The sequence below is a fragment of the Kogia breviceps genome, chromosome X (genome assembly GCF_026419965.1).
Source record: "Kogia breviceps isolate mKogBre1 chromosome X, mKogBre1 haplotype 1, whole genome shotgun sequence".
NCBI classification, from domain to species: domain Eukaryota; kingdom Metazoa; phylum Chordata; class Mammalia; order Artiodactyla; family Physeteridae; genus Kogia; species Kogia breviceps.
In genome coordinates, this window is record NC_081330.1 from 10,106,119 (window position 1) to 10,130,726 (window position 24,608).

Consider the following 24,608-nt stretch of genomic DNA (forward strand, 5'->3'; position numbering starts at 1 on the left):
GGCACATATATACAATGGAATATGACTCAGCCATAAAAAGAAATGAAATTGAGTTATTTGTAGTGAGGTGTATGGACCTAGAGTCTGTCATACAGAGTGAAGTAAGTCAGAAAGAGAAAAACAAATACCGTATGCTAACACATATATATGGAATATTAAAAAAAAGAAGTCAGAAGAACCTAGGGTCAAGACAGTAATAAAGATGCAGACCTACTAGAGCATGGACTTGAGGACACGGGGAGGGGGAAGGGTAATCTGTGACGAAGTGAGAGAGTGGCATGGACATATATACACTACCAAACGTAAAGTGGATAGCTAGTGGGAAGCAGCCGCATAGCACAGAGAGATCAGCTCGGTGGTTTGTGACCACCTAGAGGGGTGGGATAGGGAGGGTGGGAGGGCGGGAGATGCAAGAGGGAAGAGATATGGGGACATGTGTATATGTATAACTGATTCACTTTGTTATAAAGCTAACACACCATTGTAAAGCAATTATACTCCAATAAAGATGCTAAAAAAAAAAAAAAAAAGGAAGAAATGACCAAGCCTACTCACTCGTCTTTTGTGTGTTGTCCCAAGCCCCGGGAGACAGATCCATTTTCATGAAATTCAGTTGATCTATTTGGATTTCCATTCTCTTACTCTAGGGTTTTTTTCCTGCATTTCTTACTATTTTTTAAAAAAATTTATTTATTATTTATTTTTGGCTGTTGGGGCTTCGTTGCTGCTCACAGGTTTTCTCTAGTTGCTGCGAGCAGGGGCTACTCTTTGTTATGGTGCATGGGCTTCTCAACGCAGTGGCTTCTCTTGTGGAGCATGGGCTCTAGGCGTGCGGGCTCAGTAGTTGTGGCTCATGGGCTTAGTTGCTCCGAGGCATGTGGGATCTTCTTGGACCAAGGCTCAAACCTGTGTCCCCTGCATTGTCAGGCGGATTCTTAACCATTGTGCCACCAGGGAAGCCCTATTTCTTACTATTAATAATACTTTCATAGCTACCCTGGAGGCTGCAGTGGATTCTCAGGTTTTATATTATACAATATAGATGATTTTTCAATAATTTATACTGTAATGTCTATAACAAGTGCACAGGCATTAAAAATTAATGAAGAATAAATAATATCCTAACCATGAGACTTGGTTAGATAGAATTATCCCCCAAGGAATGGGACTGCCAAAATGTGTATTAAATGTCTTGATTAGAGCAACATTTTAAATAGTTTTGTCTGACAAGTTTGTAAAAGAAGTTGAGTTATATGTTCTAAAAATTCTAGATCACTTGTCCTCCATTCTCAGCATGCTGCCTAATAAAGAAGATCTTTTAAAATATAGAAGCAAAATGTGAGGTTCCATCACTCTGCACAGCTCCTTTACCACCTAAAAGTCAGAAATTTACATCCTTTCTTTTTCAAGGCTGCATCATCAAATCATCTTCTCTTAATCATCTATTTTACTTTTTCCTGTTTGAAACTTCCAGTCTCCTTTTTTCCCCCCGAATTATTAACAAGTAATAGATTTATGCACAATATCCCTTGTCTCCCTGGAAAATCCATACTTATTCATTAAGGCACAGTTCCAATGTCACTTCTAATATAAAGCTTTCTCTTCCTTTAGAATTTTTTTCTTTTGTTTACATTCATGTATACATTTGAGTGTGTTCTAATTAAAGCAACTATTTTATATATAGTTATGTACATGTCCCCCATGCCAGACTACAAGGCCTGATAGTAGGAATTGTCTTATTCTGACTATTTGGTGCACAGCACAGTGCTCAACACATTTTCTTTGAATGGTAATTGCTTTTGTCTATCAAGATCCTCCTAAGAAGAAAGCGCTTAAAATTATGACACCCCCGCAAAAGGATTTATTATCAGTCCTATGAGGAAGAATATGAAGTTTACATTTTCAAAGAGTTCTACGTTGATTTTAATTTCATAAGCAGGAAAAAGATAACCTCTCAGAATTTTTGCCATAGCAGAGAAGGTCTAATCTTTTTTTTTTTTTTTTTTTTTTTTTTGCGGTACGCGGGGCCTCTCACTGCTGTGGCCTCTTCCGTCGCGGAGCACAGGCTCCAGACGCGTAGGCTCACTAGTTGTGGCTCACGGGCCCAGCCGCTCCGCGGCACGTGGGATCTTCCCGGACCGGGGCACGAACCCGTGTCCCCTGCATCGGCAGGCGGACTCGCAACCACTGCGCCACCAGGGAAGCCGGAGAGAAGGTCTCATCTTATGCTTAGAGAAACTTTTGTTTAAGTGCTGTCTTTTTAATAGTCTACAAAGCATCCCATCCGGGATATCACATTGCATTTAGTCATCTTGTCTTCTTAGGCTCCTCTGCCTGTGACAGTTTCTCAGACATTCCTTGTTTTTGATAACCTTGACAGTTTTGAATAATACTAGTCAGGGATTTTGCAGACTGTCCTTCACTTGGGATTTATCTGATGTTTTCCCCATGATTAAACTAGGGTTATGGATTTTGGAGAGGAAGGCTGTAGAGGTAAAGCGCCATTTTTATTACATCATATCAACATGGCTTATCACTGTTAGTGCTGACCGCCTAGCTGAGATCGTGCTTGGCAGGTTTCTCCCATGTAAAGTCTCTCTTCTATTTCCCCTTTCCCCTAACCCTCTTTGGGAAGAAGTCTCTGTGGGCAGCCCAAATTTAAAGAGCTATAAATTGTGTCCCCCCTCCTTAAGGCCGTCGTATCTGCATGAATGTTTTGGAATTTTTCTGCAAATTAGATATGCCTGTTCTCCTTCATTTATGTATTCAGTCAATTATTTCTATCAGTATGTATTCATGGGTATTCATTTTTTATGTTGGGTTATATTCTAATACGACTTTATTTTCTTGCTCGTTATTCCAGATTTGGCCATTGGGGGCTCTTTCAGTTGACTTCAGTGTTGCTTTGACATGCTCCCTTCACGGTGTGTGTTTTATCATTTGAGTAATTTCTCACTTTCTGGAACTACAAGATGCTCCAGCCTCATCTTGTATATTTCCTGAACCAGTCATAAAGACAGCTATTTCTCCAAGGATCTCTGGTTCTTTTGATTGGAGAATGGTATTGCACTATCTTTTTAGAAAAAAATGACGCGATGTTGTAGTGGAGAGCTGTTGTGACACAATTTGTTCTTGGATCATTTCTGATAAGCTGTGTCACATATCGTCTCACTGGAAAAGAGTTGTGTTCAGTCCAGGCAGATGCTCATACAGCTCCTTTGCAACTCAAACAGCACAAAGAAATTCTCCAGTAAGTTCTAAAAGACCCTCAGACCTGCCATCTTTTCATTCTTAAGCCAGTTGTCTTGAATCCTTCACATTCAAAGAGAAGCCAGAGAAAATTATGTTTTGTGATAAAATATGTTAGAAAAGGGATGTAACCTTTTAAACAGACTATTTGGCAAAACAATCTCCCAAATAATTGTAATTATATAGTTTGCCAGTTGCATGGTGAGTATAATTAAGGTGACTAAATAACTCTGTACCAATTATGATGCCAATTTTAGTTTTTAGATTTTGTAGCATTGTGCAAATTCCAGCTGAAAGACAAAACTGATCATTTGGGCAATCTACTGCTCCATATGGTATTTATAGCACAATTAAAATGTTCACTGCTGCACTTATCAGAAGTTGTATAAATCTTATAGAACATTAGTATAAGCTTTAAATAAATGCTACTGCTAATTATCGTAACATGACCTTTTCATTAACATAACGGTATATGTTGGCACATAAAACAGATGAAGGACAAAAGATACCAAGACATTTTAGGGACGCTTGTTTTTTTAAATATTTCCCCTGGTTGATAAAGTTTTCCTTCCAGCAATATGATGAAGCAATATGATTAACAACAAATGAAGGTTAAGTATTCCCACTTTCTTATGCTTGAAATAAAATTAGCCAGATGACCTTTTCACAATTACATAAAATTACTATATTTTTATCTGTAGTCTAGAAATATACAGCAAAAAGAAAAGCAAGTACTCTGTTTAATCAGTTGTTGAACCAGTCCCCTAGTGCTGTTTTATTTTCCATTGTTTATTTCAGCGTTTGTCATTTCTCATTAGTACAGTTACAGAGAAATCTCAACTGCTTTTTTGACCTCACATATGCTTTGTTTTCCGATAAGGAAAGCCAATGGGTCCTCTGTCTGGAATCTTTATCATATTGTCTGAAGCATTTCCCAAAATAAATATGTCAACCAAGGAGCAAAATAAATGCCAGTGATGTTCAGTGTCTCCTGCAAAATTACCCTACAGCCAGTGCTGCCAATGCTTTGCAGTAAGTGGGGTGAGAGTGGAACAGCACTTGACTTTCAAAAAATTACTCTATGTGAGAGCAATGGCATTGGGGTCACTAACAACAAAGTACAGTGACCATTTTCTAATATTTAAAATCAACAATTAGAACCACGTGACAATAGACAAGGCAAGTGGAAATGATCTTGTTACTCAAGCAGAGGCAGGCTGTCAGGGTGTTGGAAATAGAATTTCAGCTCAGGGTAGGAAGGCAGACTGGGTAAAATCTGAGGCTTCTTTCAATTCTCAGGTATGTGTTTTTTATTTTTAAAATACTAGTGAATTCTAGTTATTTGAAACCTGGCTGGAGAAATGAGCTCTTGGCAGATCTAAATTTTAAAATATGTTTTCTATGACAACTTGGGAGGCATTGTTATGTTGAAAACACTTCATCAGATCATTCTAACACTGTATACATTATATATATATATATATATATATATATATATATACACACACACATATACATATATATATCAATATATATATAATCTTGACCAAAATGAACAAAACACATACAATACTCTGTTTGCTGACTTTGGACCTAATGACTTTAGCAATGGAATTCAACTGCTTTACTAAGTCATTATTTTACAATCTGACCAGTTCAAGTGAATGAATGCTCATTGAATACGTAGTATAATACATATTATATGGACGTACACAATAGGAACACCTTTGAGAGCCTGCATTTTAGTTAATATTTAATACAAATTCTCAAATACTATATAAGACAGTAGCTGAGGGCTTACATGCATGTTTAAAAAAGGGAAGACATCACGGTGGAATGGAATAGCTTAGTAAATATTCAGGTAATAAGTGAAATTTATAGGAAGGGTAATAGCTGAACAGACAAAGAAAGTGGCTTCTCATTGAGAAGAATTTTTAAAAATATGTGCAGATGAATATGAGTGTGGCGTTTAGGGGGAAATTGGGTCAATCGGTGTTCATTGGAAAGCAGTTGAGCTCTTAGGTCAGACCAGAGCAGTTGGGCCTGTTGAAAGAGGTCACGGAGAAGATGTGACTTCCGGTCTGGACCTGGGGCAATCAGAGATTCCTCACCCCTCCTCTGTCCTTGGAACGTATGTTCTGCCCACTGTTGCCACAGTGGGAGCTGTGACAAGGACGCAGCTTTGACAGAGCGAGGTGTTGCTGAGACCATCTAGACTGAATATGTGACTGAACCCAGTTAAGGCCTTTATATTAACCTTTAAGATTCTGGCAGGCTAAAAAAAAAAAGATTCTGGCAGGCTGAGGCAGAGGTCTGCTTGTCTTGAGGCCACCCACGACAGGCTTTTTATGCAAATTCCCTTGCTTACTACACCTGCCACCTATCAGTCTGTAGTGGTCTGCCTGTTACTTCCGCTTTTCCTTGCCCTCCCAGGGGTCAGTTTCTCTTTTTACCTGGGAAGCTCCTGAGGTTTCAAACCAAAAGGGTAATGGAGAGTTCCAATTTGATGTTGTAGGCCGTGGAGAGATACTGAAACGTTTGGGGAGATAGAGTAGTAAGTGTAGTTCACAGGATTTGCACCTGACTCTGCCTTTCACTAGCTTGGTGACTCTGCAAGTTGTTTAATTCCTGTAAACGTTAGTTTTGTCTTTAGGATTGGAACATAATCATTCTTACTTTATTGGACTGCGTGAGGATCGACATAGATAATACATATACATATCTCTTAGCCTGATGCCTGACGTGGAGTAAATGCTCAATAATCACTGAGCTGTTGTTATGATTAATAACGGGAGGCTAGAAGTTAGAAGAATTTCAGAGCAGTGTAACTAGAGGAGGCCAAATTGCTTCTAAGATTAGTGTAGCAATCCAAACGGTTTTAATGTACAATAAAATCTTAGAAATGTTAAATCAATTAAGCTTATTGATTCTCAGAAACTCTGGTAAATGTGCTTTAGTAGAGAGAATAGAATCAAAGCTTTGCCTTCAGCACAATTTGTAGATTATTTTCAGATTTAAATGAATTTTGTGCAATCTTGTGGATGACTATAATGGAAGTTGCAAGCTGTTTTTTGGAGTAAGAAATACCTTCTGAATATGAGGCCATAATATATTTGTTCACATGTTCTCTTATGAAACTGTGAGCTCTTCGGATCCAGGGACTTCAACAGCACTGAGGACAGGGCCACCCCATGGAATGTTAAGCACCAACTGGGCAAAGAACAGCTGTGCTGACAATGGCTCCAGACCATACCGTGGTTTCCATTCATGTTTGTTTATGGAGTTGCTTTTACTTTTATTTTCTAAAGGAATCCATGCACATTGTTAAAAATCATGAACTAGTACTAAAGGACTTATAACGAAATAGAGCAGCCCTTTCTAATATTTACCTCCACTTTTCTAAAGAATAAGCTTGTATTGCTACTTATCGAATTATCAGTTATTAATATAATTTGTGCATTTTTTATGTTACAACTTCTACTTCCTTACGTTTATTTTCATGACAAACTTATAGCATAATTTCTGGTGAAAACAGTAGTTAATGTTTGCATTATTACTAGGTAAATATTATTCATTGCTGAATTATGTAGTGTGCACTTATTTAATTTCTTTTCTTCTACCATTGTGTGTTGCCTGGCATGGACTATGCCTGAGTTTTTCCACTAGCTTACTTTCCACATATCTTTAACTAATTTTCCAAATCCTTGAACATTTCTGTAACATTCCTCTTAACATTTTTTCACAAATTCTGGAATAGAGTTTCAGGCACTATATCAGTTCTTTTGCTCTTCAGGAATCCTCCCCGACATTAGAAAGCTCTCCTGTCCCTTGTGCTTCAACCTGTACTCCCTGCTATCTGCCTCTGCCACCCACATGCCATTCTGAAACTTTCCCTTCACCTGGGGCTTCACCTGGGACGTCCCTTATCTTACACTTGCATTGGATCCTCTCTCTCTTGGATGGTATCTCTGCCTCTTTCTTGCTTTACTCTCCTGTTTGGGTGAAGCCAGATGCTCAATGAAAGTGGGGTAGGTGAATGTCTTGAGACTTTGGGTATCGAATTCTAGTTCAACCTTTTTTCCCCTTCTCTAGCTTTCAGTATGGCAGTTGCAAGCTCTCATCATATTCAGATTCCTGGTCCTTATTACATTTTTGATAATCTATTCCATCTCTGGAAGCTTTTTAAAATAATTTTTTTATTATGGTAGTGTGGTAAGCTAAATAATGCCTTCCAAAATATGTCCACAACCTAATCCCCAGAACGAGTAACTGTTTTTTCCCCTCAAGGAGGTGAATATTTAATTTAGGGGACACAACACCCGCATATGAGGCAAGAGGCAATCAGGAAACAGCATTAAGCAATAGGTAATCCAATGCCAAAATCAAGAGTACAATGACAGTTACATGGAAGTTTAGAGAATGTACATCATTATATATCAGAGAACTAAAGGATAGCTTCATGTAGCAGGTGGGAATTGAATGGTCTCTTAAGATTGGATAGAAGTTACAGGACACTTAAGGCAAGACAAATATGCATAAAAATGACCAGTGAGAAGCTGACCAGTAAAGAGTGGTGATGGGAAACAGGGAGGTATTTTTGGATAAGGAGCATAGAACAAGGCTATGGCAAGACTTGAGAACCGGACCTATTAGGTAGGAGTCAGATCAAGACTCTTAACATTTAATTCAAAGTGAATTGGGAGCTCTGTGGACATGAGCAAGACTTATCAAAAGGTATATTTCACTGTAGGGTGATTGTGTGGGAACCTTGAGGTTTATTTAAAAGTTATCCCCCCAGATAAATATCTACAGAAAGCGACACCGTCCAAGAGAAGGGTGTGTGGAGTTGAAGAGGGGAACGAGATGTGTGAATGCAACCTAACTCCTCTTGTACAGAATTTCAGACTATTCACCTTTCATCCCTGGTTCCTTATGAACTTCTTCTGTAGCTGGTGTCTCCAAATCTGAGCTTTTCCAGGATCATCAGGGCAAATGGATTAGCTTCTTGCTGCTGCTCTGGTGTGTAGACATTTCAAGTTCAGCTTCCTGGTCTTTGCTAAGTCACTTAACACTTTGCTATCCACCTTTGAAAAATATGTTGACATCTTTAGCTGTTGTCTCTTCTGCCATCTCTTTGTCCTTTGGGGTTTATATCACTCCTGTGTAATTTGAATGAAATTTCAAGCAGTAGAAATAAACAAGAGTTGTCTGCTATGATTTTTAAAGTTGCTCATTAAATATTGAGGTAGCAATTCATCTCAGGGTTTTTTTTCCCAAAATGATTTGTCTCTTCTTTCAATACCACTTATTAAGAAACTATTTTTCCTCACTGATTTGAAATGCCACTTTGGTCATAATCTAAATTCCTATATGTATAATAAGTATAGTTACATATATGTCTGGATGATTTATTCTGTTCCATTCGTCTATCTCTTCTTGTGTGTGTGCTCATGATTTAAAATTTTAGACAGATTCCTGGGATAAAAGTTTTTTTTTTATGTAGATGGAGCCTGAACAAAAAGACACAAATTGGTCCAGTTGTATAGTGAGGCAGAAGATCTAGCCCTGTCACAGAGGTATTGAAAACAGAGTCACCGCTACTGTGACTTTGCCTAAAATTGGAAGTTGACAAGAGTCAGAAGGCCTGAAGGAGCTTATACCTGCTGAGGAGTTTGCTCTTCATTTGCTGACAGTAGGAGACCTTTGACAAATTTAAATGCAGGGAGTGACACAGTCAGAACTCTGTTTTAGAAAGATTATTCCAGTGGCAGAGTAGAGGATTGAGACTGGCTGAATAACGAAACCATTGCAGGTTCAAACTTCCATGTGTAGATTTTTGTTCGTTTTTAACGAATTCTTACTAGGAAACTGAAATCTTTTGTTTATCTAGTCATTAAGCGACTTTGGGCATTTTTCTTCTGTCTTTGCCTATGGAATTATAGATATCTCTTCTGAGAATGGTGCTTCTGTGACTTTAGAAAAAAAATTTTTTAATGTGAGCTAATCTAGAGACCTTCAAAAGGAAGGTTCTTTGACAAGGGAGAACACACTATTTTTTTGACCAGAGTTGCCTTTTGTTCTGTTGTCTGATCCAGGAATGAAACAAACTGTCAGGGAACTCCTCATGGGATTTTTATAGCATGGTGGGTTTTCACCCCAATAGTGCCCTAAAGGAAACCTGTCTGAACAGGAAATTTGAAATGCCTCTCAAAAGGGGAATGCTTTTTCATGGCTAAATGTCAACTCAAAAAATGGTTTCTTATCTTTATATCCCCAAGGTAGCAATATTGGAAAGATTTTCTTTTCAAAGCCTCTAGCTAGAAGGCAAAGAATACAGTTATAAGTTAGGATAGGAGCTATAAATTACATATTGAAAAACTCGCAAACCATGAGTTTTATTTCAGATAAGGTTTGTAATATATGACTTAATTGCCACTTCAACAATGCTTATTTTAATTTCAAGGTTGCAATATATCACTAAATTATTTGATTCTCGTCCCGAAAGGAGCAGCATGAAGACTTTAATTTCCAATATAATTTGAAAAATAGTTCATTAAATATTTTGTTTTTGAAAATTAATGTGATATACAGCCTTTAAAGTGGGTTCCAAGGGATCCTACCCTCCTAGCGCTCACTTTCATGGGTAATACTCTCCTCTTGAGTGTGTCCTGGATGTATTGATTCACTTCTAATGAAGAAAATATGACAGAAGTTATAGTATGTCACTTCTGAGATTAAGTTGTTAAAAGATTGTGACTTCTGACTTAGGTGACTTATCTCACTCTCCTTTGGATCATCTACTCTGGAGGAAGACAGCTGCCATGTTGTGATGTAGCCCGCCGGAGAGGGCCATCGTTCCAAACAACCAAGGCCTGCCAAGAACCATGTGAGTGAGCTTGGAAATGAACCCTTTCCTTCCCCAGGGAGACGTTCAGTTGCGAGCCTAGCTGACTGCTTGACTGTGACCTCAGGGAAGGCCTTGAGCCAGAGGCAGAAAACAAGTTGCGCCCAGATTCTCAGACCAGAGACACTTTGACATGGCTGCTTTCTCAAGTCATTCAGTGACTATTAAGTTTCGAAAGAATCTTTTCACAACTGTAGATAACTAATACTCTACCTCTATCCCTAAGAAGATTGTCCATTATATTTAACTGTTTATTGTCTCAAACTGCCATTTTCTCTGCATCAGAGAGAGAGACAGTGGGTCCCACTGGTTTATACTCATATTTGGTTATTTAAGAGACCCAGTAGTACTCAAGATTCTTTCCTGTTCTGTTACTGTGTGTGGTTTTTGTTTTTAACATCTTTATTGGAGTATAATTGCTTTACAATGGTGTGTTAGTTTCTGCTGTATAACAAAGTGAAACAGCTATACGTATACGTATATCGCCATATGTCCTCCCTCTTGCGTCTCCCTCCCTCCCTCCCTATCCCACCCTTCTAGGTGGTCACAAAGCACCGAGCTGATCTCCCTGTGCCATGCGGCTGCTTCCCACTAGCTATCTATTTTACATTTGGTAGTGTATATATGTCCATGCCACTCTCACTTCGTCTGTTACTGTGTTTTTAAAATCACATTTTAATAATAAAATAACGGTAAAATAATACTGGTGAAAACAAAAAATTTACAACTCTACCTTATTACCATGACAAGGGCAAACCTATCCGTTAATTGTATGAGATTGTAAGAGATGGGTACAGAATGAGAACAGCGAGGAGGTGACAACAGGTTGGATCTTCCCCGGTTTTACTGAGGCTTCCTTGACACATCAAATTGTATAAATTTAAAGTGTACAATGTGAATAATTTAATATATGTATACACTGTGAAATTATTACCTGAATAAGGGTTTTGGTTTTTAACACATCTACCACCTCACATAGGTACATTTAAATCTTTTGTGTGTGTGGTGAGACTGCTTAAGGTCTATTCCCTTAGCAAATTTCATGTCTACAACACAGTATTATTAACTATAGTCATCATGCTGTGTATTCGATCTTCAGAACTTATTTGTCTTATAATTGAAAGTTTGTGCTTTCAATTATAAGTTTGTGCTGTTTGCCATCTCCCCATTTTGTGTACACCTCAGGCCCTGGCAATCACCTTTCTACTCTTGGTTTCTATGAGTTTGATTTTTTTTTCAGATTTCACATATAAGTGATACCATGCAGTATCTGTCTTTACTCAAACTGAAGAAATGGAAATAAATAGTCTATGGAAATAGAAACCAAAAGAGAGCAGAAGTTCATATATTTTTATCAGACAAAATATACTTTATGTCAAAAAGTATAACAAGAGACAAAAAAGGTCATTATATAATGATAAAAGTGTCAATTCACCAGGAAGATATAACAATTGTTAATATATATGCACCCAACATTGGAACACCTAAATATATTAAGCAAACGTTAACAGGTCCGAAGGCAGAAGAAGACCTCAATGTTTCACTCTGCACAATGAATAGATCATCCAGATCGAAGAGCATTAAAAAATATTAGATTTGAACTACACTTTAGATCGAATGTACCTAACATTTACAGGACATTCCACCCAACAGCAGCAGAATTAACATTCTTCTCTAGCACACACAGAACATTCCCCAGATATGTTAGGTCACAAAACAGGTCTTAGTAGATTAAGAAGATTAGAATCGTACTGTCAAGACTACTCATTCTGCAAATTGCATTCTCCCTTGAATATGGTTCCACCCAGACCGTGCTCAAGTCTTGGCACTTTTAGAGTACCACAGCAGGGCGGACTTCAGTGAATGCTACAAAGCACTCCTCAGGAATGGAGCTACAGTCAGTTGTTTTTCTGCCACAGGACCAAAGTCCTTATAGATTCTAAAGCTGGGAATCAGGGTCCACCCAGGCAGAGTCAGGCAGTGGTACACTAAGCTAACAGTTCTCTAGACACTTAACTTTTTGAGGGCCAAGACTGTGTTTGCTTTTTCTCTATCTACTTTCAGCACCCAACCATGACGCTACACATAGTAGCTGCTCAGAGATGCGTGTTAGATTGATTCATTGGCTACTCTATGAACACTCATGGCCACAAGATAAGGATATGCAGAACATACTCTTCTTTCAAACTTTAGAATTCTAGACTGTCAGAAGCCACATAGTTCAATGTTTCTACAGATTGCATCATGTATAGAGCCTTTATAAAGTGAAAACCAATCATCTCTTATCTCTAGTGTAGGACAAAAATCATGTTTATTTTAATGTATGTTACTTAAATGTATGCCAACATAGCACTAGGTTTAGACTCCTATGCTTATAGTTCTTATATGGTTATAACGTGGAAACATATTGAGAAATTAAACACAAAGCAAAATTAAAAGAACAATAATATTAAAGTAGCTACTTGAATTTAATGTGATAGAAGTCATCTCACTGAAACTAAAGTGTAGCTCATCATATGACTATAGTGCTGATTCCTAAGGTACAGGCTCCAGAGATTTCTGTGTGTCTAAGTTAACACATGTTGGATGATGACTCAATTCTTCCACCACTTTCTGTATTCGTACTATGAAACCTTTGTTCAGATGACATACAGTGACATCGTTTGGCTTTCATTTGTCAGAATGACATCAACAAAGGCCAACTGTGCCTGTACTTCTGCTCTTCAAATTAGCCATGGTGCTTGTGGCGTCATGGTCACAACCCCATAGGGGCCCTGAAATCACATGCGGTATCTATGTTTAAGGTAATCGTGTAGGTGACGAGGGATAGAGTTACATACCTTACTTATGTTATTTGTTTTATAGATAATCATCAGTACGAATGCACACACACGCATGCACACAATCTTATTTCAAGGAAATTTCAAGACCCCTGAAAATGTGATTTGAGAGTACAGTTTTATAACTACAGATATTATACTGGTTGACAACTGTGCATATAAAACATAAAGTTATTATATTTCAGCCTTGTAAGATTTCATAGAATCTCAAGCCTGAGACTTTAGGAAATCAGAGTGTTAGGGTAGAGTTGCTTAACAACGTAACATTGTAAGGTCTATCCATTCTTTGGTATGTTCAGGTACTGGAGTAATCGTCCAAATTTTGGAGTGCTAATGTTGGCCGTATCCCTGATTATAATATTGAAAACATCAACTCTTAGAGCCTCAGTATTTCTTTTCTATAAAATGAGGATCATAATCTCTCTCTTGCTATCCTCACAGGGTAGATGTAGAAGCCATTGAAACGACAGATGTGAAAAAGCTTTGCAAATCATAAAAGACTGTGTACTAGTGGACCTCATTATTTCTTATACCCTTTATCTTATCGATAAAATACATCCTGGAAACAGAAACAGGAGAAGGTTCAGTCTTGATTTTGCCAGTTGGCCCACATCTGAGATGACCAGCAAGAGAATCTGAGTTTACTCAGTACTAATATTTAGCATCACATTCTTCAAAGGATAAGTAAACTTTACACTGGAATTAAGTTTATTTTGTTTCTGTCCACTTGGGTTTACTAGGATATACATAGGAGGCTTTGCCAAATGGCCACCTCACCCCAAGGTTTTAATTTTGCTCTGAAAGGTTCTGATAACCATAGTGACCTTGAAATGACCCATGAGAGAAGGTATCCAGGGAAGGGATAAATAATTCTCTCACCACCATTATCAATATTGCTATATAAAATTTTTTAAATACCCTGCACTTCTTGCAATTTTGTGTGTAAGCTGATGTCTGTTCAGTCCAAATGATTTGGGCTGGTAGCCACACATATTAATTTTGCCCAGAAGCATTTCAGAAACTTAATTAAGCTGGCAGGTTGTGTCCCCTTCATGGTCCTTCCTGAATGCAGTCACATTTGCAAAACTTAAAGGCAAGCTGAAGATCATCTTGGCACGATGCAATGTTTCAAAATTTTTTTGTTTAAATGGTAGTATTTAACACACCTGGTAAAAAATGGTTTTATTCCTATTCATGGTTTCCAGAACACTCCAAACTCTCTGTGTCTCCTGCTAGCATTTCTACAAGTTGCTCCCCGGCTTGAATAGCTCCCTTCCTTCCTACAACCACCCCTCCATATTTGAATTTGCTATAGTTAAATTCTCTTGCTTCTCAAGGCTAAGGTGAGATATTCCCTCTTCCAGTTGACTTGCATCAGCACTTCCGATTCTACTCAACTAGTGGTTAGGTATTCCTTCATGTCTTTCTTTCCATTTATGTTATGGTTATCCATGTTAGATTTATCTGTGTATTTGTTTGATAATTTTTCTACTCATGGATGAAGGAAAAGGATGAAGTATCATTCATTCTTGTATCTAGCATGCTTAGCAACACTTACCTTATAGAGTTATTGTGAGTATTAAAGAAATTAATATAGTTCATTGGTTGAATTTCATCCCCCCAAATTCACATGTGGAAGTCTTAACCCCCAGTACCTCAGAATGTGACTTTATTGGAGATGAGGTCTTTACAGAGATAAGTTAAAATGAGTTCATTAGTGTGGGCCCTGAATCAGTGTGGCTGGCGTCCTTATAAAAAGGGGAAATTTGGACACAGAGACACACATAGAGGGAAGATGACATGAAGAGACACAGGAAGAAGAAGGCCATCTACAAGCTCAGGAGAAAGGCCTGGAATGAATTCCTCCCTCATAGCTCTCAGAAGGAACCAACCCTGCTGACACCTTGATCTGGGAAGTCTAGCCTCAAGATTGTGAGACAATCCATTTCCATTGTTTAAACAACCCAGTTTATGGTACTTTGTTATGACAGCCCTAACAAAGTAATACACGCATGTGAAGCTTCTGGCCAATATTGGCAAATGTATTCAATCGGTTTAAATGTGAACTTTTCAATGAAACCTCCCCTGTCCTCTCACTTCCTGTCCTCCCTTCCCTCTATTATTTCTCTCCACTGCATTTGTCAACATCTAAGTATAATCTGTTTTACTTCTTTTTTGTTTATTGTCTTGTTTCCTTACTAGAATGTAAGCCCTATGAGGGCAGAGATATATGTCTGTTTCCTTCCTTGTATCACCCAGAAACTGCCTGGCATGTAGTAGGTATTTAATAAGCATTAATTCGGTGACAGCTAGTGCTGCTATTATTGGTAAAAGGTGAATTATCTCCCTCAACACCATCCCTGAATACTAATATATATTCTTTTTTTTTTTTTTTTTTTTTTAATGCGGTATGCGGGCCTCTCACTGTTGTGGCCTCTCCTGTTGCGGAGCACAGGCTCCGGACGCACAGGCTCAGCGGCCATGGCTCACGGGCTTAGTTGCTCCGCGGCATGTGGGATCTTCCCGGACCAGGGCACGAACCCGTGTCTCCTGCATCGGCAGGCGGATTCTCAACCACTGCGCCACCAGGGAAGCCCATAATATATATTCTTTCAGTATGCTTAGTACGTAACACTGAGCTAGGTGCCAGGGATAGAGAAAGAAATAAGATGTAGTCTCTCTTCACAAAAGGCTTATATCTAGTAGAGGGATACAGATATGTAAGCAAACCAATGCTCCAAAAATGTTTCTTTTCCAAGAAAAGAATCTGTCCAGGGTAGGGTGGAGATCTTATAACCCTTGAGGATTTTTCAAAAAGGGAGTGTTTCTCTTCCCACTCTCATGGCCCCATCCTCTATTTATTTCGTTTTGAACAGTCCACAAACTGGATTTATAGATTCTAAGTCTACTCAATGAAGGGCTCTCTGTTGCCCTTACACTGCTTTCAGTGTTTCTAGTCTTACAAGTACACACAGTGTTCTTTTCTGTACCAGTGGCTTTGGACTTGTACACAGAAAGCTGTAGACTAGAAAATCAGTCACAGAATGAAAGAATGATTATATTTTTTTCTATACATGACTATAGAAAGTTAATCAAAAGTATTATCATATAGCCCAAAGAACACTGGACTAAGCATCAAAGTGTTCTGAGTCAGAATTTTAGCTTCTCCACTTCCTACATCTGTCATTTTGAGCAAGTCACTTAAATTCTGAGTCACAATTTTCACATCTGTATAATACAGTTAGAATACTTACCCTACTACTTTAATGGTCATTTCTTGTTATCAGGGGCCTGCAGGATATTAGAGTAGATAAGGACCTTAGAAACCATCTAGTTCTACTTCTCATTCTGCAAATGAGATTCAGAGAGGTTAAATAAATTTAGCCTGGGGGTATAGCTAATGAGGTCAGGATTCAGTCACACATTTCTCCAATCATTCCACTATATTTCAATGACTTTCCATACTCTACTACCAATTCAAATGGCAATAAGAAATGGGTTCAGTTATTTTATAAATTCATATCTTAAAATTGATATGGAAGTGCCTCTTGGTAACTGCTAAGAAAAATCACAAAGCAGCAAGTCTGTATTCTTTAGTCTACAATGGTTGAATATTTATACTGAGCCAAGTTTTAAAAGGCTTAATTCAGTTTCATGCCAATAACATTACTTACAAATGCTAAATTCAATCCAAAAATTTACAGAATGGAAGAGAACAAAACAGGGAATGCCTTTGTATTTTTAATTTTTTTTGAAATTTATCTTATCCCCTGTTGCTTATATTTAAATGACAAATGCCCTTCGATCCTAAAGGAGGATTTAGCTGAAAGAAAAGTATTCTCTATTCGGAAAAAGAAATATTTTCTATTCATGAAACAAAGTTTGAAATTGAATTAAAATAATTTAATTACAATATATAATTACGTTCCACAATCTTTAAAGTCAAGAGGCCCATGGGATCTGGCTATTTGTAGAGATGTTTAATCCTTTTTTACTTTAGTATTCATTAAACAAAGTTAATTCCTTCCTTATTTCCCTCTGACACACATTATGCCTCTAAAAAAGAAAAGACCTTAAACAGAGACCTTCCTTTAAACAGAGCTGCTGAGTATGTCAAATTATTCAGGCAAAAACTCACTGAACACCTTAAACATATTGAAAGGTGCAACAAGAATATACTTGTATAGCACAGGGAAATATAGCCATTATTTTGTAATAACTTTAAATGGAGTATAAGCTCTATAAATATTGAATCACTAGATTGTACACCTGAAACTAATATAACATAGTAAATCAACCATGCTTCAATTTAAAGAAAACTGGTTTGCAAAAAAAAAAAAAAAGAAGTAAAAAAAATCTTATTCCCTGTGAGAAATGAAAGTTGGTAATTCAAATTAGACAGACTACCTTGCTTTCATACTAAATGCTTTGCAATAAAAATATTGAAAAAATAGTGTACCTTTTTTTACACCATAGTGTTTTTCTTATTTTCTTAGTAGTTGCTCTGGTGATTACAATTAACATCTTAATTTATACCAATCTAAGTTGGATTACTATCATCTTAATTTCCATAGAATAAATATCTTTGTCCTACATTGCTCCATTTCCTTTCCCCTTCTTTATCAAGCAAATTACATCTTCATACATTCTGTGCCTATTAACAAAGATATGTAATTGTTACATTATGCAGTTGTCATTTAAATCAGATAGGAGAGGAAAAATGCTTTTCCTCCTCCTTTTTATTTACTCATGTACTTATATTTACCAGTGCTTTTTATTTCTTCATGTGAATTCAAGTCTTTTTCAAGTGTCTTTTCATTTATACCTGAAGGACTGTCTTTAGTATTTCTTATAGCAGGTCAGCTAGCAACAAATTCTCAGTTTTTGTTTTTCTATGAATGTCATAATTTATCCTTTGTTTTTGAAGGATAGCCTTGTTGATAGTCTATTTCATTCAGTTTGCATGTTTTCTGATAAGTTAGCTGTTAATGTTATTGAGTATACCCTGTACTTCATGAGTCAACTTTCTCTTGCTTTTTCATGATTCTCTTGCCTTGTCTTTGTCATTTGACAGTTTAACTATGATGTCTTAAAGTGTTCATGTCGTCCAGTTTTTCTTCTTGGAGTTCACTGAGTTTTCTAGATGTGTAGATTAATATTTTCCAGCAAATTTAAGGAATTTTCAGCCATTGTTTTCTTTTCAAATATTCTTTCTGCCCGTTTCTCTAGCTCTTATGTTGTACTCTCATTATGTGTGTTTTTTGGTGTGTTTAATTGTATCCCACAGACTTCTGAAGCTCTGTTCATTCTTCTTTATTCTTTCACTTTCTGATCTTCAGACTGGGTATTCTCAATTGACCTATGTTATGCTTGTTATTCATTCTTCTGCTGGCTCAAATCTTTGCTGAGGGGCTCTGTGTGTATGTTGGGGCATGCCTTCTACATTTTGGCAGAGTCACTTAGAAAATCTGTGTCCACCCTCACTTCCGGCTTGTGCAGAGACTCAAGGACATCCAGAAATGAGATATTTGGTGTTTCTCATGTATTTCTTGGGTATACACATAACCCTGCACATGCTTTCCTTATTCCCAGGAATGTGTTTGAGTGTTTCAAAGCCCGCTATGAATATCTCATTCCCCAGATATCCCTTTCATGTTTTTTGGTCAATCTCTTGTTTGTTCCAACTGATATCCCCACATCAGGCAGCTGAAGTGTTATACAAGTGTGGCTGATTGTTTTTAACAAATGCTCTAAGAATAGGTCAACTTGCACTGGTCATGCGGTAAGTCAGGTCAAATAAAGACACATTATTATTATTATTTTATTATTATTATTTTTTGTGGCACACGGGCCTCTCACCGCTGTGGCCCCTCCCACCACGGAGCACAGGCTCCGGACGCGCAGGCTCAGCGGCCACGGCTCACCGGCCCAGCCGCTCCGCCGCACGTGGGATCCTCCCGGACCGGGGCACGAACCCGTATCCCCTGCATCGGCAGGCGGACTCTCAACCACTGCGCCACCAGGGAAGCCCAAAGACACATTATTTAAGCAGGGCTTTTCCAGGAGCTGCCAGACAAGTCAAACAGTGACAATTCTTTAGACATGGGGATTTGGGGCCGGCTCCAAACTCGGCCTGCTCCAGTGACTGCTCAGTTGCTTTGCAGAGCTACCACAGTTGGGAGGCTAATGGCCTTCAAAGTTACTGCAAAACTGGGGAGAGGAGAATAGGGAAAAGTCAAGTTTTAAACACTACACAATCGCTATTTCACGGAAATGTGGTACTTTTTCTCGAATAAACATTCTTTGGAGTCTTGCAAGCTTTTGGCCAATTTCTACAACTTTAAAAATACTAACTTTGAATATTTTTGCCAGCTTTCTCATTGTTTTTATGTAAAAGTGGATTATGCAGAAGTTTTTACTCTGGCATTCCAGAAGTGCTTCTTTCAACCTGGAACACTTTTTGAAGAAAAACGAGATAATTTTTCACAAATTCAAATACTATATTCTTGAGTGAATAATAGACTAATAGACTCTATTTTGTTCTATACAGTCTAGGCTGCTTTTTTGTTTTCTATTGAATTTATTACAATATATATTCCTACTGTAATAATTTAGTAAGTTAATGAATGCGCTGATGCTCATTCGCTCTCTCTCTCTCTCTCTCTCTCTCTCTCTCTCTCTCTCTCTCTCTTTCTCTAATATACAAACCCTCATAAAACAAGGCAAGTAGTGTTTAGTTGACTTAACTGGGTATTGTTCAATTACCCATTAAAAAGTTGGCTTTAACTCAGGAAAATGGGCTTTTTTTTTCCGTTCCATCAATGGCTCTACATCCTTGTCTAACTTTCGTGACCTTTATCTTTGCACACTTGTTTCCCCAGTTTCAACAGAAAGACAATGGAACAGAATAGTTTTGCTAATTCTAGCTTTGTTACTGTGCACCTCTCACATTTCTCAAGCATCTTGTCAAAGGTAGATAAAAAGATCACTAGAATGAGTTCCCGTTCCATGCGTAATGTATTTCATTGTTATTATAAGTCATGTTTTTAAGCATCTGTGTTAGTAATTTCCAAGAAACAAATACTCCTTCAATGCAGTCACATAAAGGAGTCTAGTAGCTCTGGGCAAAGAGCACAGGATTTTAAGAGCTTTGCAACTGATCACAGATATCCTCTGGCAAGTTTGCCTTTTCTCAGTGGAAAAATAAATAATTTTATCCCACCAATTGGACTGACCTGCATGATACCAACTAGTAGAATAATTGTGCTAGTTAACCATTTCTTTTCTCTGAAGCCAAACAAGCTGTTTGAAAAACTAGCTTATTTGGAAGCATAAAAATTTGAAAGATAATATAAGAAGATTTGATACATATTTCATTGAGTCTGCTTCCCTTAACAAAGGATAAGGCTCTCATACCAATTGGAGAAGTAGAGAGAATTATTTTCTTTCCCTTCCCACCACATTTTTCTTCACAGTAATCAAGTATGTAGTTGTTATGGTCTGAATGCTTATGTCCCCTCAAAATTTATATGTTGAAATCCCAACCCCCAAAGATCATGACATTACTAGGTGGGTACTTTTGCAGGTGCCTAAATCATGAAGGTGGAGCCCTCATGAATGGGATTCATGCCTTATAAAGGAGACTCCAAAGAGATCCCTAACTCCTCACACAACGTAAGGCCATAGTGAAAAGGCACCTGCTACAAACTACACAGAAGGCCCTTACCTGACCATACTGGTGACTTGAGCCTAGGATTCCCAAACTGTAGAACTGCGAGGAATAAATTTGTGTTGTTTATAAGCTACCCAGTTTGTGGTATTTCGTGAAAGCAGTCCGAATGGATGAAGACAGTAGTGATGGTTGTGGTGGTGATGCTGGTGGGGATGGAGTGGTAGCAGTTAACATATGTGATTATCTACTGTATCAAACTTTGCTACACTCTTCTTTTTTTTTTTTTTTTTTTTTTTTTTTTTTTTTTGCGGTATGCGGGCCTCTGACTGTTGTGGCCTCTCCCGTTGCGGAGCACAGGCTCCGGACGCACAGGCTCAGCGGCCATGGCTCACGGGCCCAGTTGCTCCGCGGCATGTGGGATCCTCCCGGACCAGGGCACGAACCCGTGTCTCCCGCATCGGCAGGCGGACTGTCAACCACTGCGCCACCAGGGAAGCCCATGCTACACTCTTTACATGCATTATCTCAATAATAATATTGAGGTAGGTTCTACTGCTATTCCTATTTTACAGATAAATAAATGGTGAACTTATTCAAGGTTTCACAGCTAGAAAATGACAAGTCCAAGATTCAAATTAGGGCTGTCTGTGTGCCTGTGAAGCTGAAACTTTTCCCACTTTTCCCAAGAGAATCCAAAATCGATCAAAAATTAAAAACAAATGAACAAAACAAAAATAACAACAACAACAAAAATCCCAGGCAATGCACAAGAAAGAATATTGTAAATTTAAACCACCAGAGAAACTTTGATACACAATCCCTTGCTTTGTCACAATGATCCTCTATTCCCTAAGCTTCTGTACATGATGTTGTAGCATGTATTCAATATGTTACTCCAGGGAAAATCCACAGTTAAGTTGTCTATTCACAGGGGCCAAAACCTTCTTCCAAGCCACTCTGAAAGTGTAATATTCAGGGGCACGTATTGATACAATGCTTAGGATAGAGTAATTCAAGAGAGCTTCTATAAATGGAAACACACAAGGAGTTTAGATCTGAGTGCATATACAAAGCCACATATAGGGAATGGCTTTAAATTCAGCTGACGAATTCTTTGCTACTGGAGGTTTTTATTTTCCTGACTAGTCACTACCTTTGAGGGATAGGTTAGTGCGAGAGGAACAATTGATTTTCACCCCCATAACTGACTATTCCATATGAAAATCCTCTCTTTAGAAGTTGTCTACCAACAAAGAAACTGGTGCTGACTGAAACCTAGAACACAAACTTGGCAGTGAGGTAAAATTAGTTTTAATTTTTATAGTGTGCATGATACACATATACACACACACATACACACACACACACACACAATTAAAGCCTTTTTAAAAACAATCAATGTTGCATTTGCAGTGAGTGCATGAATACAAGTTGTTCAGAATTTTTAACTCTCCTAATCATATTGCACATCTATATTTTAAAAATTATCCTTTAGTCTGGTAGCTTTAAGAATAAACTGAGCAATGATTCCTCTTTATCCTATTGATTTCCCTGTGCATTTAAGTTTCTATTTATGAGGCACATAAATAATGGAGATATCATCTCAATAGGCATTGTCATTGTCCATCTATAAGCTTTCCTTTTACATGTCTTATTGGCAACATCGTTATTATGATATTGACAAAACATGGGGGAGAGGAGTTAAATTTACGGTTTACTGAATGTCTTCCTCTCAAGATGCAGGCAATCTGGGGAAGGTTTAAACTTCTATGTTAGGCTGTGTCTACACAATAGCAAGTAAATGCCTTTTCCTGATATTGCTCAGTGATTAAAATCACTCTGTTTCTTTTCTATTGGATGTTATTTTCTGAAGATGTAAGTGCCCGAATTCGGTTCTCAATCATTCTCATTTAGATGTATTATTATTATGTGGCTCCCTAGCTCTCTTCAAATAATTTAATTATTTAATCCCCAAAGTGTAAATTTGAGAACTCGTTAAATTTGACCACTAAGACCTGACTTAAGCCTTTCCTTTGACCCAGTACTTGAAGCCTAGGCCCCTTTGGAGAAAGAAGAGCTAATAAAGCAATGATTCTCCATCCTTAGAAAGTCCCAGATCATCCAAAGGATATGGCGCATACCTGTCCATATAGATGTCCCACTAGGACAGTGATTTGTAATGACAGTGCTGAGAAGTCAATAATAATCATATCTCCTCCAGTTCTCCCCCCTCTTAATAAATGGCACCAACATTACCGGGATGTTGCTGATTTCCTTCCTTTTTCTTTAAGGCCCCACATGCAATTCATCAGCAATTCTGCTAAATTTATTTTCATATTTTATACCTTGCATCAAACCACCCCTCAACACATTTATCACTATTATATTTTAATCAAAGCTATAGCATCTCTTGCCTAGTCTCCTGCAATGGCCTCCTGACTGATCTCCCTGCTCTCACCCTTGCCTTTACTCTATATTCTCTTCACCGCAACATGAGTTCCTTTTAAAATATAAGGCAGATCATCTCACTCCATTGCTAAAATCTTCCAATACCATGATAACAGAATAAGCTCCTAATTCTTTACCATGCTGTGGTAGCTTGAGTATATTCTTCACCTCGCCGTGTATCCATTTGTTTGCAGTGGTCTCATTGTGGGAGAAGTTTATTTCCCCATTTCTTTATTTTAAGCTTGAATTTGTGACTTGTGTTATCCAATGGCATGTGGCTGGAACTGCTAGCGTGTCATTCTGAACACTCAACTTTAAGAGTCCTTGTATGCTCACCCTTTTGTTCCTCTGTCATTTCCAGAAGAAAACACCTCAGTTACCTTGCAGATCTCAAGGAAAGAATGAAAAACTCTTGAAGTGGTGCTGCTCACATTTCACAGCCGGAAGCATAGCTGCCTTAGCCGACCCACAGACCTGCTGTGGAGAGCAGCTCCATTTAGCTGAGCCCAAACTCAATCACACAGATATGTGAGCAATAGGAAATGAATATAAGTATAAGTTACTGAATTTGGGGTGCTTTGTTACATACGATATTACAGTTCTCCAAAGAAACAGAATCAATAGGATATATATCTATAGATAGATATAGATACAGATATACATACAGATAGATAGAGATAAGAGGAGACCTATTTTAGGAACTGGCTAACATGATTATGGAGGCTGAGAGATCCCACAGTCTGTCCTCTGCAAGATGGAAAACCAGGAAAGCTGGTGGTATAATTCAGCCCAAGTCCAAAGACCTGAGAAAAAGGGAAGGTGATGGTGTAAGTCTGAGGCCAAAGGCTTGTGAATCAGGAAACTGGAGGTCAGTGGTGTAAGTCCTGGTCTGAGAACAAAGACCTGAGAACCAAGAGATAAAAGGGGAAGCTGAGGGCTTCCCTGGTGGCGCAGGGGTTGAGAGTCCGCCTGCCGATGCAGGGGACATGGGTTCGAGCCCCGGTCCGGGAAGATCCCACGTGCCGCGGAGCGGCTGGGCCCGTGAGCCGTGGCCGCTGAGCCTGTGCGTCCGGAGCCTGTGCTCCGCAACGGGAGAGGCCACAGCAGTGAGAGGCCCGCGTACCACAAACAAACAAAAAAAAAAAAAAAGGGGGGGGAAGCTGAACTCCTCATGTATCATATATTTCATCTGTCTCAAAGAAGTTGTATATTCATTTTTAATCCAAATCATAGATACATTTCAGTTATAACACATAAGACTCGTTAAACAACAAATATAAACACTAATTAGTGATCAGCCAGTTTTGCGTAGTTTTGATAGTGTCTACCCAAACACACACACACGTGCATACTGGTTTGGGGTGAAATGATTAATTTGGTCAAGCAATCACTTCTTGTTTTTTCTTTTTTGTTTGCATCTACAAACGCCACACTCCCAGTCCATGCCTCTCCCACTCCCCCCACCTTGGCAGCTACTAGTCTGTGAATCCGTTTG